Consider the following 18,564-nt stretch of genomic DNA (forward strand, 5'->3'; position numbering starts at 1 on the left):
TATGATAATGTAACTACCAGGCTAGATAAGCATTCTGTGCCACAAAATAAGAAGCTTCATGAATGTGCGCACATTCACAGATAATTTTAAAAAGGGAACAGGACTATAGAGTCACTTATGAAATATTTTTTAACAACTTGCTGAGTAATGCAATTGTAGAAAAATATAGGATGAGCAATTACAAGGCATAGTTGTAGATATTATAGGCAGGGATGCCTCGCTACATCTGGGGCCTGATATGGAATGCTGCATCATAATGAACAAAAATTCAAAATGCAGAAATGAGGGTTGATAAAGTAATTCACCGTATCAGAGAAAAAAAAACATATTGCTGACATTTTAAAAGAATTTCAAAACACAAAATATACAAGTACAAGTCCAAAACAAGAGAAAAAGCAGGGTGAGGACTCTGAACTGTTTCAAATTCATAATAAGAGATACCATGAATGTAACAGAATGCAGTGTTGTGTAGTTTTGTTGAAAATCAACAAGGTGAAAAAACTAACATCTAACAATGCAGGGACACAAAAGGGGCCTAAAAAGTGTGAAACTGTTTCCAGTTTCTCTTTGTTGTAACACTTCAGTGGTGTTCCTCTAATTTCTATTTCTATTAATCCAGTGGTAGTTAGTAAAATAACACCTAACTTAAATAAGGTCAAAGTTAGTATAACCTAAATTTATTTGTTAATTTACCTGCCAGTACTGCTGTAATATAAATGTTTTGCTTTCTTAACTGCAGTCAAATATTATGGTCAGCAACTGTACACCAAAGGAAAGCATGCAACCCATGTCTTTAATTCAGTAATAACTTTATTTATAGACAGCAAAGAACATATGCACGCTAAAAACCCATCAAACCACCCAAGCTACTTTTGGCAAAAATTAGTCGACATTTTTTTCATATTTTCTGCTAAAATAAAACTTTAAAGATCAGCTTTTTACTTGTCTTCAACATAGCTCTCAACTTTCCATCTCCAAAATGAGGACCATTTTGTTTTACAATGTGGAAGAAATGGGCAAAATGTAGAACACTTAACAGCTTACTAGCAATTTCACCTAGGAAGCTCATTGGGTGGTTAAAATGTGCAGTTTTTACTTATAAAACCTTCTTTTGATGAATTAATATGATTTAGTTCCCTTTGTCATGGATATCGGATATTGGTTAAAAATGTTCCTAACACTGAATGTGTGAAAGATGCTTTCAGTGTGGAACTTTGAGGAACATGAACTTTTTAAGACCCTAAATGAGGAGCGTTCCTCATAACTAGATACACCTGAGAGGTATAGTCTTCAAAATGTTTTGGCAAAAATAACCCATAAAATCGATGGTAATCATAATTCATAATTACAACAGCCAAAAAGTACTCCAATTTCTGCAAAAACAACCCACAAAACTGATGGTAATTATAATTACAACTTTATTTTGTTACTCTACATCCAAAAGCTACTGAATTCCTTACACTGCAGTTAAAATGAAACAAAATACTACTGTACTGTGTACTGTCCTGTACTACACCCAAAGCACCCAGAACCTCCCAAAGCAGAATCATTGTTGCCAAGAAAAGGGTGTGTAAAAGAAAATACCTCGTAAAAGATCAAAACCAACATGAAAATAATAAAAAGCACTCTTACATGAAATGTGACAGTATATTGTTTCACAAACAAGTGGCGCACGGCGACTGTGGTCCCACTTCATAAGGGCGGTGCCTCCACAGACCCTGGAAATTACTGCCCCATTAGCTTGACAAGCCTTATCTGCAAAGCCATGGAGAGGATCATAATGGAACTCATAAATAAAGACATAGGGAACTTGCAGACTTTGGATCCAACCCAGTTTGGCTTTGTCAAAGGCAGATCCTGCCTCTTAAACTTGGTTGACTTTTTCGAGACAGTCACCAAGGCCATTGATGAGGGAAAGGCAGTCCATACAGCCTACCTCAACCTGGCAAAGGCCTTCGACACAATACCCCACTCAGGTATCATCGAAAAACTCATCAGCTTGAATGTAAACCCATACATCACAAGATGGGTTGCAAACTGGCTAAGTGACAGAACCCACAGGGTCAGAGTTGCTGGAGCCATGTCAGACTCAAAGCCTGTCACAAGTGGTGTCCCACAGGGCTCAGTCCTGGGTCCACTCTTGTTCGGCATCTACTTTTCTGAAGTACAAGCAAACACAGGAGGGTTATGGCTGACAAAGTTTGCAGATGACTGCAAACTGGGCGGCATAGTCGAAAACACATCTGACACAGATATCCTCCAGAAGGGCCTCACAGAAACGGATAACTGGTGCCAGAGCCATGGCCTGAAGTTAAACGCCAAAAAATGCATAGTCATACCCTTCGGGAAAAACAAGGTTACCCCTAGCTACCATATAGGAGGCAATCCACTGAGCACAGAAAAAGTCATCAGGGATCTGGGGACCCAGGTTGACAGTAGCCTTCGTTTGACACTCATGTTGCTAAAGTAGTTAGGAAAACCTTCTATATCGCCCACCTGATCATGAAGGGATTCACATCTAGATCAAGGGAGGTCATCGTCACCCTGTACACATCACTCATTAGACCTATGATTGAGTACAATGCCCCATTCGGAATGTATCTGACCAGACACCTGCTGCAGCTTGAAAGGCCCCAAAAGTTCCTCACCAAAAGGATAAAGGGTCTCAAAAATATGTCTTATGCTGCCCGACTGAAAGAACTCCAGCTCTATTCAGTCTCATACCGCTTGCTCAGAGGTGACCTGTGCCTGACATTTAAGGCCATGTCAAACCCAGATTTGATGAATATGCTTCACCTCAAAAATCTAGATCCCTCAGAACCACAAGGGCGGAGACTTAAACCTTGACACGGTTATAAATAGAACGTGCTGGAGGGACAGATTCATCACCCAGAGACTCCCTATGCTGTGGAACAAAATCCCGGTACATGTGAGGCAGAGCACCTCTCTGGCCTTGTTCAAGAGGAATCTTGACCAATGGATGGGAGATTGCAGATATACCTCAGGGATTACTTCAGTGTCACTGCTTGACAGAGGCACAGCAAAATGATAGGCATAGTTTTTATTCAAACTAAAGGGGTGGCGAAAGCCACATAACTATGGACTAGGCTTATAAATGCCCTTGGGCAGATAGCCTAGTATGAACCTATGAACCTATGAACCTAAACAATCTGCAATTCATGCTCCAGGCTACAAAGACAAATATTTGTCAATGTGGTGCTGATTACAAACCAGACATTTTTTCTACAAGTAATTAAAAGCACAGAAAAGCTTCACATGCAAGTTTATCTCAGAGATTTACAGCCCATGTTACAAAGTCACTGCTACCATGAAATCACATTTTGTGACTCAGATCCACATTGGCCACATTGAGAAAAGACCTGCCAGTATCTTGTAGCACATTCAACTGGCAGGTCTCTGTATTGTGCTACCTACCACAAAGTGCAAATCAGCACTTTCCACAGTAGATAACTGCATTGGTGGCCACATCATGTAAGCAGAGCCATCCCCAATGTCACTCTCACACACAGTAAAACACAGACTCCACTTACCTTATACCTGCATCTTGTGTCAGATCATCCACAATGTATTCTTTTTCCTTGCCAATTTAATTCAGGGATAGTCAATAATGCCACACATTGGAGTTTCACATTCCTTATCCTTCAGTAAATCATGTCAATTCATGCTAGGACAAAAGCTGTTTATGAGTCTGAGAGGTATATAGAATGATTCATGTCTCTCTGCCTCATATCTCACAATATGTAGCAGATATTGCATAATGCCAAAGATCCTCCAAGGTCCTCCACATCTTTTTTACAAATGTCTGCAAAGCTATTGTCTGGGTTAGTGCAGTGGGCTAATGCAGGTGCTTATTGTGTTATGGATGTGCAGCTATTATTTTCATAATTGTATTATTTTTAAATAACATTTGGTGGTGTTTAGTTACATACAACTTCTAGTAAGACACAACTATTTATTTATTTATTTAATTCATTTAATTAAGTTTGATGACTGGGGAAGTCCACTGGGCCAAGAAGAGTCCGTTTTCAGTGGAGGGCCAGGGAGAAAAGCTCCACAATAATTGCAAGTTACATTTCACACGTTACAAAAGGACATACTTCATACAGCTAATTAAACATTTACAGATAAGCTCCATGATATTTGCAATTGGCTTGTCACAATGTTACAACAATGAAAAGACATAATTCAATACAGAAATTTCAACATTTACATAAAGTGAATATTTTATTATAAACTCAGTTGTAGGTTTAACATTTCAAAATATATAGCAACTAGGCATTAGTAGGTTAGGAAAATATTATGCATGGATAGGGTAATAGTATATTTGAGACTGGAAAGTATAGTACAATAGATATTAGAAAGAAAATTAGTTTTTAGTAAGGGAGGGATTGTATGGTGGAATGAAGTAATAGTAGCGATACTTGGATGAGTCAGTGCAAGGTGGAATGAGGGGGGGGGGTTAAGTTGCAGAGTGGCAAGGGAATTCCCATTTGGAAGAAAGATGAGAGAGTAGCTGAGATTTGAAATTTGTATGGTTAGGTAGGTTGCGTAGGTGTGTGGGGAGAGAGTTCCACTGTTTATCTAAGGAATAGGACAGCAGTAGATGCCCAGGAGGTCATGCAGGTTTGTGGACCTAAAGGAGATTTTGTTTTTTGGATCTGAGTGAGCGGTTGGGAATGTAAGGTTTTAAGGAAGTAGCGATAGCTGGGCAGTTGTCAGGTTTAAAGATGAACTTGTGGGCAATGGTGAGTTGTAGGTAACTGAGGTAGATGGGTAGTTCAAGTTAGTTGAGGGTGAGGAGGGAGTGGCAGTGGTGGGATGAGTTTTTTGAATTGGTTGCAAATTTGGAGATCTTGTGGTAGAAGGATTCAAGTTTGGACCGAAGGCCAAGATGGAGATTGGTGAAAAGAGGGGCACTATACATAAGGGAGGGGAGTAGGAAGGTGGATGCAAGAGTTTGGCAGGTAGAGGGGCTTAGGAAGCAGTTGTGCCTGTAGAGGAGACGTAACTTTTGGTGGATTTTCTTGATTGTGGAGTGGATGTGGGTGTCAAATTTTAGTTCTTCATCAATAATGATGCAAAGAAGCTTGGTGTTGGGAACAATTTCAAGGAGGGTGTTGTTTTGGCTCTGTATGCTGAATGTGGATTTGTCAATGGAGTTTTTGGTAGGGGAAAAAAAAACATTAGTTTGGTTTTATTTGCATTTAGTGCTAGATGGTTAGACTGCATCCAGGTTTCTGTTTTGGAGAAGGCTAGTTGGGTTTTTGCTAGGAGCTTGGAGGGGGAGAAAGCTGTGCAGATGATTGTTGAGTCATCTGCATATTGGATGATAGATGAGTCTGGGATGGATTGATGAAAGTTATTAATGAATAGGTTGAAGAGAAGAGGGCCAAGAACAGAACCTTGTGGGACACCTGTGGGTGTGAGAAGGAAAGGGGAGGTTGAAGTTTTCCATTGAAGAGCTTTTTGGCGGTTGGACAAGTAGCTGGAAAACCAGGAGATGGTGGTGGGTGAGAGGTGTAGGGCGGAGAGTTGGGATGTAAGTAGGGTATGTGAGATGGTGTCAAAGGCCTTTGACAGATCTAGGAATAGTGTGGATACGAAGTCGCGTTCGAGGTTTATGGTTTCAAGAAGGGAAAGAAGGGCAGTCACAGTGCTGTGGCCAGGGCTGAAGCCATGTTGGGTAGAGTAGAGGAGATTGTTTAGTGTTAGGTGTGCCATGAGTTGTGCTTGTATTGTTTTCTCTAGTATTTTAGAAAGAGGGGAAAGGATGGCAATAGGCCTGAAGTTGGTGGTATCAGTATTTTTGCCACCTTTGTGGGGGATGATGTAAGCATGGCACCAGATAGAAGGGACATATGATTCTTGTATGGATCTATTTATAAGAATAGAGATGGGATAGGCAATTCTGTCTGCAGATTGTTTGAGGAAGGTGGGTGGAAGGTTGTCAGGTGCATTACTACAGGTTTTGTGTTTGAGGAGATATCTTTTTTATAGTGCTTTTGGGGATGGGCTTGAGGCAGAAGGATGTGGAAGAAGGTTAATGATTGGGGTGGTGATTGGGGCAGGAGGAGGTGGTGGTGGAGGAGGGGGTGGAAAGGAGGCTGATAGTTTAGCTATGCAGTCTATGAAGAACAACTGTAGGTAATAAGTGCCTACAGCAAATGAACAGGCAGTAACAGCAGCAGACTGACAGTACCAGGACAGCAGCTAATGCATTCCCACAATCCCCCGATTCCTTTTCAATGTATGAGCATTAAGGCTCAAACTTCTTGAGGTAGGGAGATAAATCTCTGACTACAGAACAAATGTTTTCAGAATGATTAGTGATGCTGGTTCTGGAGAAGCTGGGAATGGGAAATGGGAATGTGTGGAAGACAGGTTGTTTGTCCTGGGGCAGGAAAGGTCTATTCTGTTGCAATGCTGGAAGTCACAGAAGGGCAACTGCATGATACAAAGTGCATGGACCAGGGCTTCTATTTGGCATCATCAAGCTATGGCCATGTGGTAGCCTTCTTAGGACATGTCTCAGAGTGAGCACACTTAAATGGAAAGGCATTGCAAGATCTGAAATCTGTAAGCACATGCTTTCTGTGTTAAGGGAGGGGTTAGAGACAAATATAGCAATCCACAATTGCTTTCTGGATGATGGCCTCCTGCAATTGTCTCTCATCCTACTAGGGGAAGAGTAGATCAGTTGATTGCGAGGGGACTGGTGGTATTTTTTTCTTTGTACCAGGGAGTATTTTTTCTTTGCACTTCTCTTACATACTGTGACTTTACTTCAGCAGTTTAAAAAATGCACTGTTTGCTGCTGCTTTGCACATTATTTTACTACTGCATTTGTTGCAGTTTGACTGTATTTCACACCAACTGCTGCTTTTACTTAATTTAAGAAAAAGATCTTTTTCTGCTCCTTTATTCTGTTGCTATTAATTCAAGAAAAAATGTGCTGTTTTTTACACTATTGCTTATATAATTTACAAAAAGAAAAAAAATATCCTGCTTTTCTTCTGTTGTTTTGTTCGCAGTAGTATAGACTGAATTCAGACTGGCTGAATTCAGTTCTGTTTGTAGATTGTACGCTAAGGACATCTTTTTTTGGAGAAGCCCTCCCCCCCATCCTCATGACAGAAGCGTATAGTAGGACTTTCTAATTGAAGATTACTGGTTCAGAGCTCAGTTTGAGCAATTCCACTGATGCAGGGCTTGGTTTGAGGTATTTTGTTGGTGCAGGGCTCAGTTAGAGCTTTTTCATTGGTTTCTTTGTATTAGCTGCTTTCTGTTTCTTGTGCATAGTGCACCACCATGCAGAGGGTGTAACTCTTGGCCGTTATAGATGCAAAAGTGCCAATAGAAGTATTTTCCCTTAGAAACGGCTGCTATCTAGCAGAGCAGTTCTTGAATAGCTCTCAGCGGTTCAGTGAACCACCTAGCAGAGATTTTACCTTTAACCTATCAACATCAGACCCTATATAACCTTTTCTTTATAGACCTTCTACTGTACACCCCATAAGTTAGTTACCCTAAAATAGTTCCCTTTTCTGATACCTCCATCTTTTTCTCCTTATCTGCTGAGATACCAGGTTCAAACCGTTTCTCCTAGTAGTCTGGTGTACATGTTTTTTTTTTTTTTTTTTTTTTTTTTTTTGAGGCAGTGTAGCAACCACTGACCTAAATCACTCAAGTACAATTAGTGAGAGATGCTTCTACACTAAGAATCTGGAATCAGTCCTCTCTCCCACCCAGCACAGCAACAATAAACAGGTTGTCAGATCACACATCACAACTCCTGTTCATAATATGCACCCAGCACATAAACCTTCATATGCAGAGGTACTCTTCAGAAACCTACTTAAACACCAGAGATCTCCAAAACACAAATATGCTACACTTAACACAATACCCAAAGCACCCAATACACATAAAAACACTAGCACTTGTGTCTCACCAAATAAGCCCTTTAAGCAATGTATAACTATTCCAGATGTTTTAGTTATAGGTGACTCTATAGTGAGACATACAGATGCCTCACTCACCAGACTGAACAAAGAGAAGGTTATGGACAGCTGCCTGTCTGTTGCAAGGATTCACCAAATCACACACGCACTCAAGTCTCTCAACAACAAGAACCGTTATAACTCTGTAATAGTTCATATTGGTGTGAATGACTTGAGGTGTACATCCCTGGACTATATGAAGAGAAACTTGATTGAGCTCACTGAATATGTGTCACAGGCAGGTATGCCCCTAGCTTTGAGTAGCATTTTACTCTCGCCTAGGATGACACCACAATATAAACAGAAAATGATGACTTCAATAATTGGGCTTAGTTTCTGGTGTCATTCTAAGGGATCCAGTTCCTGTCAGCCTGAGGCGATATGGTGGAATACCACAATGCTTTCCCAGTGATGGTCTTTACCTGGCACGTCTAGGCTTTCGGCTGCTGGCTAAGACACTTGCCTCCCCATAATGCGATTTTTAGGCAAGGTCACAACAAAATTCTTCATGTGAAAATATCAAGCAAGTAAATAAGGATCATGGTCCTAAAGCTTAAGAGTTTAAATCAGAAACTGCACTCTCTGGAAGCACTCTTCTCCCTGGAAGATGTTGAAGTTTGTGCAGTCAGAAGGCTGGCAGAAAGTACCTTGGCCTTGTAAGGCTACAATGCCTTCCACACTTTCAGACCAGAAATTGAATGTATGAGAACCAAAAGAGGTGGAGTATCTGCCTTCATTAAAGATAATTATACCTCTAGACTGGTTAGACAAGAAAACTCTATTGAGCTACTCAAAGTACAGATTTAGGTAAGATCCCCCTTCAGGTCACCATCAGTTACAGGTCCCCTTCCATGAACCAAGATGCCCACACAGCTTATTTAGACCTACTTGGGACAATTAAGGTACAACCTAACACCCTAGTCATGGGTGACTTCAACTATTATTCCATTAATTGGAAAACGTATATGAGCCCAAACCCACTCGCACAAAAGTTCCTGGACTTTGATAACTCAAATGCCCTGGCACAAATAGAGCACCACCCCACAAAGGCCTCCAATATTCTAGCACTGGTCCTCATTAATATGAGTGACCAATGCAATGTCTCAAGTGTAGGATAAGCACCAGTTAAATCTGACCATAAATCAATCATTTTTGAAGTATCAATAGCAGCAGAACTCCCCAAAGGAGAAGTCAGGCTAAAAAACTTCACCAAAGATAACTATAATCGACTTTCAAGCTCCATTTTCCACAGATGGCAGTGATGGCTATACTAAGGTATACACTGATGCCCTGTATAAACATCTATACAAATGTATTGACACAGTTGTGTCAGATAGGATTAAAGTAAGATCCTCAAGAAAAAAACAAGCCATCCTAGAGGATGTCTAGCATTAATAAATTATACAATAAGCGAAAGAAGTTGCTGACTAAAAATACAAAATGAGATCCCAGAACTGGAAGACCGCAATCTTCAGCCTAAACAAACAAATAAAACAACTCATAAAATCTTCAAAGAGCAACTATGAAGAAAAAAAAATAGCAACCATAGCCAAGAATAACCATAAGATCTTCTACTGCTACATCTGCAACCTAAAAGTTAGGACTCAGATGTGTGCTGAACTAATTGTGGATGGCATCACACACACTGACCCTGTGGAAATTGAAACCTGCTAGCAGACGTTTTGGTGAAAGTTTCACCCCCCCCCCATCTCCCCAAACATACCAAAAAACATGTCTTCATCATCTCCTCCTCACTGCATCCCCAAAGAGCAAGTCATAAATGCTATCTCAGAGGCTAATAACACAACTTCTGTGGGACCAGAAAGCATTCCAGGCTGCATCCTTAATGTTCTAAAACAAGTGATAGCTACTCCATTAGGCGCTTTATTCAACCACAGCCTGAATACTGGCTTTGTCCCCACTGAATGGAAAACAGCCCACTCCACAAGCTCGGCTTGGCAACTGACCTGGGTAACTATAGACCCATAAGTTTAACTAGCCTCATTTGCAAGGCAATGGAACAAATCATCTTGGACCTCATAAATAAGGCTATAGGTGACCTCCAAACCCTGGATCCATCCCTGTTTGGTTGTTCAAGGGCAGGTTATGCCTGCTAAACCTGGTGGACTTCTTCAAGAACATGACCAGAGCCATAGATGAGGGCAAAGCCATGCACACAGCCTATCTTGATTTGGTCAAGGCCTTTAACACTATCCCACATTCAGGCATCATTGACAAACTAACATGGCTGAATATCAACTCCTGTGTTGTCAGGTGTGTTGAACACTGGCTCACAGATCTATAACACTCAGTCAAAGTAGGAGACTTTACCTCTACCAGCAGACGTCACCAGTGGGGTTCTACAAGGGTCAGTGCTGGGCCCCCCTCTTGTTTGGCACATACTGCTCAGACATTCAGGCTAAAACGGAGGGGCTGTGACTAACCAAGTTTGCAGATTACTGCAAATTAAGTGCTATCATTGAATCTCTTAGTAATGTCAGCATACTGGAAAAGGGGCTTACGCAGACCAATGATTCGTGCCAAACCCTTGGTCTTAAATTAAATGTTAAAAAACTAGACTGAAGACACTTGTGATGAAAAAACAGTCAAAACTGATGAGCATAAAGTTAATTTTGTGTGTGGACCACGTATAGTGTTTGATCTGGAGTTCGAGTTTTACTTGATGTTAACTAGTCACCAGATGTTTTGAAAAAATGAAATACAAATATAGCAATAATAATGTGAGTAAAAAATGATAAAGGAAAAAAGACAAATAATCAAAATAAACATAACAATACCAATAAATACAATTAAAAAATAGGAAATAGAAACAATAAATAAAAATAAAACAAAACTTAACACCATAAAAATAACAACCTAAACTCTAATATTGCCATTACCTATGAACTAAATCACATGCCATTCAACCAAGATCTTCCATCAACAAAATCACAGACCATTTGACCAAGATCTTAACATGTCCACCCTCTTGACCCATTAAAAAACATTATTTCAGTCAAGAGCCCTATCAAAACACTAGTGTTACCATTGGATAAGAACAAAGGCTAACATCACAATTGGCTTGTTCCCTGGCCCATTAAGACTGTTCGGTCATAAACTCTCAGCCTATCACCATATCCCCAGTATGAATTATGAATCCACCTGCAAATGCAAAAAAAAAATTGCAGCAATTGGCCAGCTTTCCTCTTCCCACCCTATCCAAAGACTCAAGAATACTCATTTTTTCATTCACCCATGTCTCCATCCTTCCATTTACAGACCTGTCAGGTTTTACTCTAGGTTTTTAGTTTTCAGTTACAAGATGGTCTGAAGAAAAAAAAAAATATATATATATATATATATATATATATATATATATATATATAAATATGTGTGTGTGTGTGTGTGTGTGTGTGTGTGTGTGTGTGTGTGTGTGTGTGCGTGTGTGTGTGCGTGTGCGTGTGTGTGTGTGTGTGTGTGTGTGTGTGTGTGTGTGTGCGTTTGTGTGTGTGTGTGTGTGTGTATAAAAAGATGTTGAAAACATGAAATGTTTTATAAATTCTAAGTATATGAAACATTTTAGTTAGAATCAACAGTGCTCATCTAACTACCTCATGTACATAAATCTAAAATAAATGATGGCTACTGTGGACTAGATATGAGATTTTTAAAGCTGTATTACAATATTGAATTCCTCCAGCTTGGCACCAGCAAAACCTATCCTTTGATTTTCTATTCAGAGATGAGGCAAAAAGATCCACATAAGGAGTATCTCACTGGTGGATAATGTCTAGACACACGTCCCTGTGAAGCATTTAATTGTGGGACTGAGTTAAAGACCTGCTCAGAGTATCTGCCATAATGTTTTGACCAGAAGAGATATAAACTGCCTGAAGAGTCACTTGATACTTGACAGCAATATCCCATATCAGAAGGGCCAACCAGCAAAGAAGATAAGATCTTGCTCCTCTCTGTTTGTTGATATACCACATCACTGTGGTGTTGTCTGTGAGAACCTTGAGAGGCCCTTTGAAAGACCTGAAGAGCCAGCAGAAGAGCTCACATGTCTTTGACACTGATGCGCTCCTTCTGCTGACAAGGCAACCACACCCCCTGTACCTTCAGGGAGCCAAATTTTGCATCCCCCATCCCATGTTTGAAACATCTGTGAACAATTCCTGAGAGGGAAGAAAGGGTTAAAAAGAATCCCTGGATTCAGAGACAGTTTCTGAATCCACATGTGAAGTTCCTGTCTACGACAAGGAAGAAGAGGAACCGCAAAGTCTAGAAGATGTGCATGTTGGCATTTCAGAAACCACTGAAACTTTTTCATGTGAAGTTTGGCCAGAGGGAGGATCAAAGAGTTGGATGCCATGAAACTCAGAGCTTTCAGAAACTCTCTGGTGGTAATGGAATTCAGTAGAGGAAGAGTGTGAAAGAAAAAAATGAGAGTTAAGGCCTTTGGAGGGGGCAGGGATGCAAGCACTGGCACCGTCTGAATCCTGCAACCCAGAAAAAAACATGATCCAGAGAACGATTCAGAGAAAACTTTTTGAAATTTATAATGAACCACAGGCTCTGAAGAAAGGAAACAGAAAAATGAAGATTTTGCAAAACGTTTTCTGGAGAGGATGCCTGAATCAACAGGCCATCTATGTAAAGAAATATTTGGATCCCTCAAACCTGTAAAAAGCAATCACAGGAGCAAGGCATTTGGTGAAAACCTGTGGGTCAGTAGAAAGGCCAAAGGGCAAAGCAGAGAACTAAAAATGCAGGGAAGCAACAGAGAAATGCAAAAGGTTCCTGAAAAGAGGATGGATTGCAATATGGAGATAAGCATCCTTGAGATTCAGAGACACCATATAGACCTGAATGAGCAAGAGATGAAGTAGAACCTGAAGGGACACCATCTAAAAGGAATATACTTTTAGAAAAGTGTTTAGATGAGAGTAGTCTAGAATAGGTCTCCAAGTGTCCTCTATTCTGGAACTAGAAACAGTCTGGAGTAGAACCCTTTCCCTCATTGAGAAACAGGCACCTCTTGAATAGTAACCTGAGTCAAGAGATTTTGTGGAACCTCTGGGAAAAAGGGAAGTTTTTTCTGAGGAGGCTGAGGAATGTCCATACAATAAGGTTAGAATTCCCATACTATGAAGTACCCCTGACAAATGATCAACAGAACCAAAGAATCCTGAATGATCTGAAGCCAAACAGGAATAGAAAAAGAAAGGTGAAGAGAAATACAAATGTGGCTGGAAAGAGATGGATACACAGCACCTGGTTTGTCTGAAAAGGAAGGCTTTGGAGCCCCTAAAAACTGAGTAGCCTTAGCAGGAGAAGCACATTTGCCATTCTTTCTACCTTTAGTAGAAGGGCAGGATTGCCTATGAACAAAGGCAGACTTAGCAGGGCAATTTCTCTGAAATTTAGGAACAGAAGCAAACACATGTTTAAGCTCCTATAAGGCCTCAGCCTTATCCTAAAGGGACTTAAACAATCTGGCAGCTGCTTCTCCAAATAAGTGTTTAGAACCCAGAGCAGCAGCCATCAACTTAGCTTTAATAGCATCAGGTAGAAGTTGAAGCCTAAGCCAAGAAGAACTCTTCATTACTTAAAACAAAACAGCAGTCCTGGAAGAGGTATCTGCTGCATCATAACTAAACTTAATAGAATGGCAAACAACTTGAGAGCAAGTTGCTAGTAAGGAAAGAACAGGAGTTTTACCCTCAGAGTCTGGGAAATCAGAAATAAGTTGACAGACCTGAGAAAGAAGAGTCAACACAAACCTAGACTTATGCGTCTGATAATAAACAGGCCTAAAAGCTTCGGTAATAGAAGGGTAAACCTTCTTTTCCAACCTTCCCATAATTCTGCTGTCTTTGTCAGAAGGCAATAACTTGGCCAAAATAAGCAACTGAAATGGGTTACTAGAGGCCACAGACACTATAGAATGGTCAGCAGCAAGACATTTATATAGGAAAGAACAACCCTCAGGCACCCAATAAAACCTGTCAGGCTTCTTGGGAGCAGGGGGTAAAAAATCAGGTGCATGAGAGGCACTGGAAAAAGCAGCCAGCAAAGTAGCCAAAAAAGGAAGACTAGTAACAGGTTTAGGAAATTTCATCTGCAACTGATAGTGCATCTTATGTGTATCAGAGACCTGAGTACAGTCTCAATTAAAAAAAATATTCTAGAAAGTATGTCCCCAAAGGAAATTTCTTCAAAAGGAAAATATGGGCTAATAAGAGTTCTTCTCCTCTGATCCAAAGTCCAAAGGAGAAGGAATTTGAGTAAAATAAATCAGTGAGTCATTATCAGAATCCGACTCATCCTGAGAAGAATCTTGCACTCTAGGTCTTTTAAGGGGAGTAGATGACCAATGAGGAGCAGGAACTGAAACCCCTTGAGGAGGTTTTAAGGAAATTAAAGCACTAAATAGCCCTTGAGTGATGACCTGCCACTCACTTTGTCAATCACTAGGAGCAGAAGAAACATGTCCAATTTTTTGTTTCTTTTTTAAAGGAACTTTCCCTCCAAAAAACTGAGAAGGCTCAGACCCCAGACAGCAGTCGAGAACTGTAGTAAGAACTTCTTGTCCATCTAAAGACTGAGAAACTTCCCTGGCACCTCAGAAAAAAAATCAACTGTAGTTCCTCCTGAACATCCAAGATGGACACCTGCAAAGCCTCTCCAGACATGCTGCCAGCTGGATCCTCACTGGCCTCCGACATATTCCAGATTTGTAATGACCTAGGAGAAACATCTCGCAGAGGCTAGACAGCGGAAGATTCTGGTTGTACCTTTTTCACCTTCTTCTTCCCTAATGGCCAACACTCAGGGCAAGAGATTCCTTCCTTTGTATCATTAATGAGAAACTTAAGATGCTGGCTCACAAGATACAAGGAAGGGGAAGAAAGTCTACTGTGAAGGTTTTCAGAACAAACACCTGACAAACAGAATAAGATGTATGTTTATGAGAGGTTCCCAGGCAAAAAAGACATGTATCATGGTGGTCTTTAAAAGGAATCTGTCTCCCACACTGGCATTTACCCTTCCTGGATGGCATTACCCTGAAGGAACACTAAAAAAAAAAAGTAAGAAAAAACAAAAACCCTAACAGGGACTAATCTGCAACTGCAAAGAAGTCAGCAAGCAGGTGTAGGTAGTCCCTGGAGAATGAAAATGCATTTAACTGGCAGAAATGGACACAGAAAACTAGACCAATAGTAAAATGATACATTCAGAACTGGTAGCAAAGAAGTTATTTTTATTGTAGGATTTTATGTCACCTTTATGCCGTATGCTACACAAGGAGCATTTGGGTGATGTTCAATGTACCTTTTAAATCAGCAACAAGTAGTCTTTGGTAGACTGGCTAGACATTCAGACTTACATGGTAGGTAATCTGATATGGTAATGAATTCTGCAGTAGTGAATGTAAGGACATCAAATAATCAGATTCATATTCTGTTCTTACACTGACATTTTCGATTGGTTGGAAATGCATGCATTTAAATGTCTCTTCTTAGGCATATGCATTGACATCTTCAATAAGTACAGAATATAGATGCACTGATGAGCTACAAATTTTATTATGTAACTATGAATACTAACTGAACTACCTGAGATTTCTATAATCTTTTGTGTAAATGTTTATATAATTAAATAGGTATGCATATCATATATACTTATAGGTGAGTTAGGGTTGGATTTACACACTTTCTTAACAGTTGATGCAGTTATTCCTGTCAGTATCTAATGCTGCACTGTCTGAAGTGTTACATTTACAATGTCTGTATTGTGGAGTTTTTCTCCAAGATCTTCTGTTGAAAATGGACTTTGCACATTCAGATTTTCCAGGCAAAAGAGAGCAATAAAGAAATACATGAATACAATTTCTGATGTTAAATACTTAGAAGGATAAGCAGAGGAAACATTTTATTGTAAACATGATGACAGCTGACACAATTTCCAGAATGGTTTACATCCAATAGTTTTAGTATGCAAAATTTGTTCAGGAAAACCTGAAACAAATTTTTGGTACTTGTCCAAATACTGTGCTAATTTTTTTTTTCTTCCTACAATAATGTGAAGGGTGTCTGGTGAAAAATACTTTAACCATTTTCCCCCAAATAAATAGGCCAGTGTTGGTACAGCTGTGCCAATGTTTGGTAATATTTTTTCTGATTTTAAGTGGTAATTATAGTCAGGCCAAAAACAACTTCCTGAACTGGAACTCCTTTTATACTGTAAAAGGAGACCCTCTTGGCTGACACAAATTTACTCACAAGCTGGTTATTGAATATGCTGACTTTTTTAATGGGACCTGTTTTTTTATTGCTTTACATTACAAATAAACTATAGTTTTAAAGTAAAGAAAATTGTTTTATTTAACATAAGTTTAGTCAGTTTAAGAAGAAGCGAAGAAAACTTGGACTTAAATAGGCTGCAGACAATATTCCTGGTCTTTGAGGCAAGAAACTTGTGAGATGCAGTTATACAGTTGTATGGCACTGAAAGTACATACAGTATATACCAAACAAATATTTACAAACCCAGGGAACAGTGATAGGAAGATTATTTCATCATTATTTATGCCATTTTATTTATCTGTTATTTTTATCATAATTTATGATTACAGTTAGGGAAATTAACTTCAAACAAACATTGCAGATACGTTATTTACCCTATTGCTAGTTAATCTGATGTCTCAAGTTAGTGAACTTTTAAGAGTTCACAAATTATTTGAAAAAGTAATTAGTCTGTCATCCAGTTCACAACAACAGTGGAATTATTCTATTTTATTATTTTTTTATTTGATAACTGCAAAAGTCTGACTGAGCAAAAGCCCTTTTTCAGCAAGGCCCGGGGAGAAAAGCTCCACAGTACAACAAGTTATTACATCACAATATCTTATTACATCACAATATTGAATAAGATACAGTAGTAGAATGCATAAATACTATATGCAGGCATAACAGATATTTATTTATTTTATTTTATTTTTATTTATTTATTTTACATTTGTTTAACAGGGCAGTCGGACTGGGCAGGGTTGCCCATTTTCAGTGGAGGCCCGGGGAGAAAAACTCCATACGATATGATAAAATACATGTGACAGATTATAATAATAAAATACAAAGTACAAATTAGAAAAGGTCAGTCAAAAGAAGAAAAGGATATATAACAAGTTAGATAGAAGTTAACAGTTTTGTCAAGGATTCCCATATTCACAACATTGTTAGACATAACAGCATTGTTAAGCTGAGAGACATGATAGGAGGAGAAGGAAACCACACTCACTACAATTCCAGTCTCACATAGACCTACCACGACAGCAAACCAAACACATAAACACACAAAAACATACTCGGAGGTTCTAAATAAAAATCTGCCTAAGCAGCAGAGACCTCCAAAGCAGACACCCAAGCAACCGCTACCCCAAAACAAAACACGTACAACACATAGCTCACAAAGCCAGTGTGCCGAACAGTCACAGCCCTTAAGGCTAAATAACACACCTGATACACTTGTAATAGGTGACTCTATCGTCAGACACACTGACATCCCACTCACCAGGCTGAACAAGGAGAAGGTCACGATGAGTTGCCTGTCAGGCGCTAGGATCCGCCACATAACACAAGCACTCAGGTCACTCCAAGGCAAGTACAAATATGACTCAGTCATTGTCCATGCTGGTGTGAATGACCTGAGACGTACCTCCCTGGACTACATGAAAAGAGACATAGAGGAGCTCTCTGAGCATGTAGCCCAGGCCAGTATGACCCTGACCTTGAGTAGCATCTTACCCTCACCAAGAATGATGCCACAATATGAAGACAAGATGATCAATTTCAACAATTGGCTTAAGTATTGGTGTCATTCAAAGGGGATCCAATGCCTGTCAGCCTGGGATGACATGCTCGACAAGCCACGATGCTTCGCTAGGGATGGCTTGCACCTGTCACCCCTGGGCTTTCGGATATTGGCAAAGGCTCTTGCTACCCCCATAGTGCCTTTTTTAGGCAAGGCTCAAAAGACAAACCCACCTCCATAGGTATCACAAGGGATAAGAAACTAAGAGTAATGCTACTCAACGCCAGAAGTTTAAACCTCAAGATGCACGCACCCGAAACTCTCCTTAGCATGGAGAACATCGATGTCTGTGCAGTAACAGAAACCTGGTTTAAGGCTCCCGAGAGCACCCCAGCACTACCAGGTTATACCTCATACCATGCTTTTCAGCCCCAAAACTTGGACCGAACCACAAAAGGAGGGGGAGTATCAATATTCGTCAAAGATACCCACACCTCCAGGTTGGTGGCACAGCACGAAGCATCAGAGACTATCCATGTGCAACTAACAGTGGGTAAAACTGCCTTCCAGTTTATAGCCTGCTACAGACCACCCTCCCAAACCCAGGAACCCCACTCGGCCTTCCTGAGAACACTGGAAAATATGAAGGTCTCTCCAAACACCATTATATTGGGCGACTTCAACTACCCAAACATAGACTGGGAGCATTACTCTAGCTCCAACACCC

Source organism: Protopterus annectens, chromosome 3.part0 (assembly GCF_019279795.1).
Source record: "Protopterus annectens isolate FY-2018-M chromosome 3.part0, PAN1.0, whole genome shotgun sequence".
In the NCBI taxonomy this organism is placed as follows: domain Eukaryota; kingdom Metazoa; phylum Chordata; order Ceratodontiformes; family Protopteridae; genus Protopterus; species Protopterus annectens.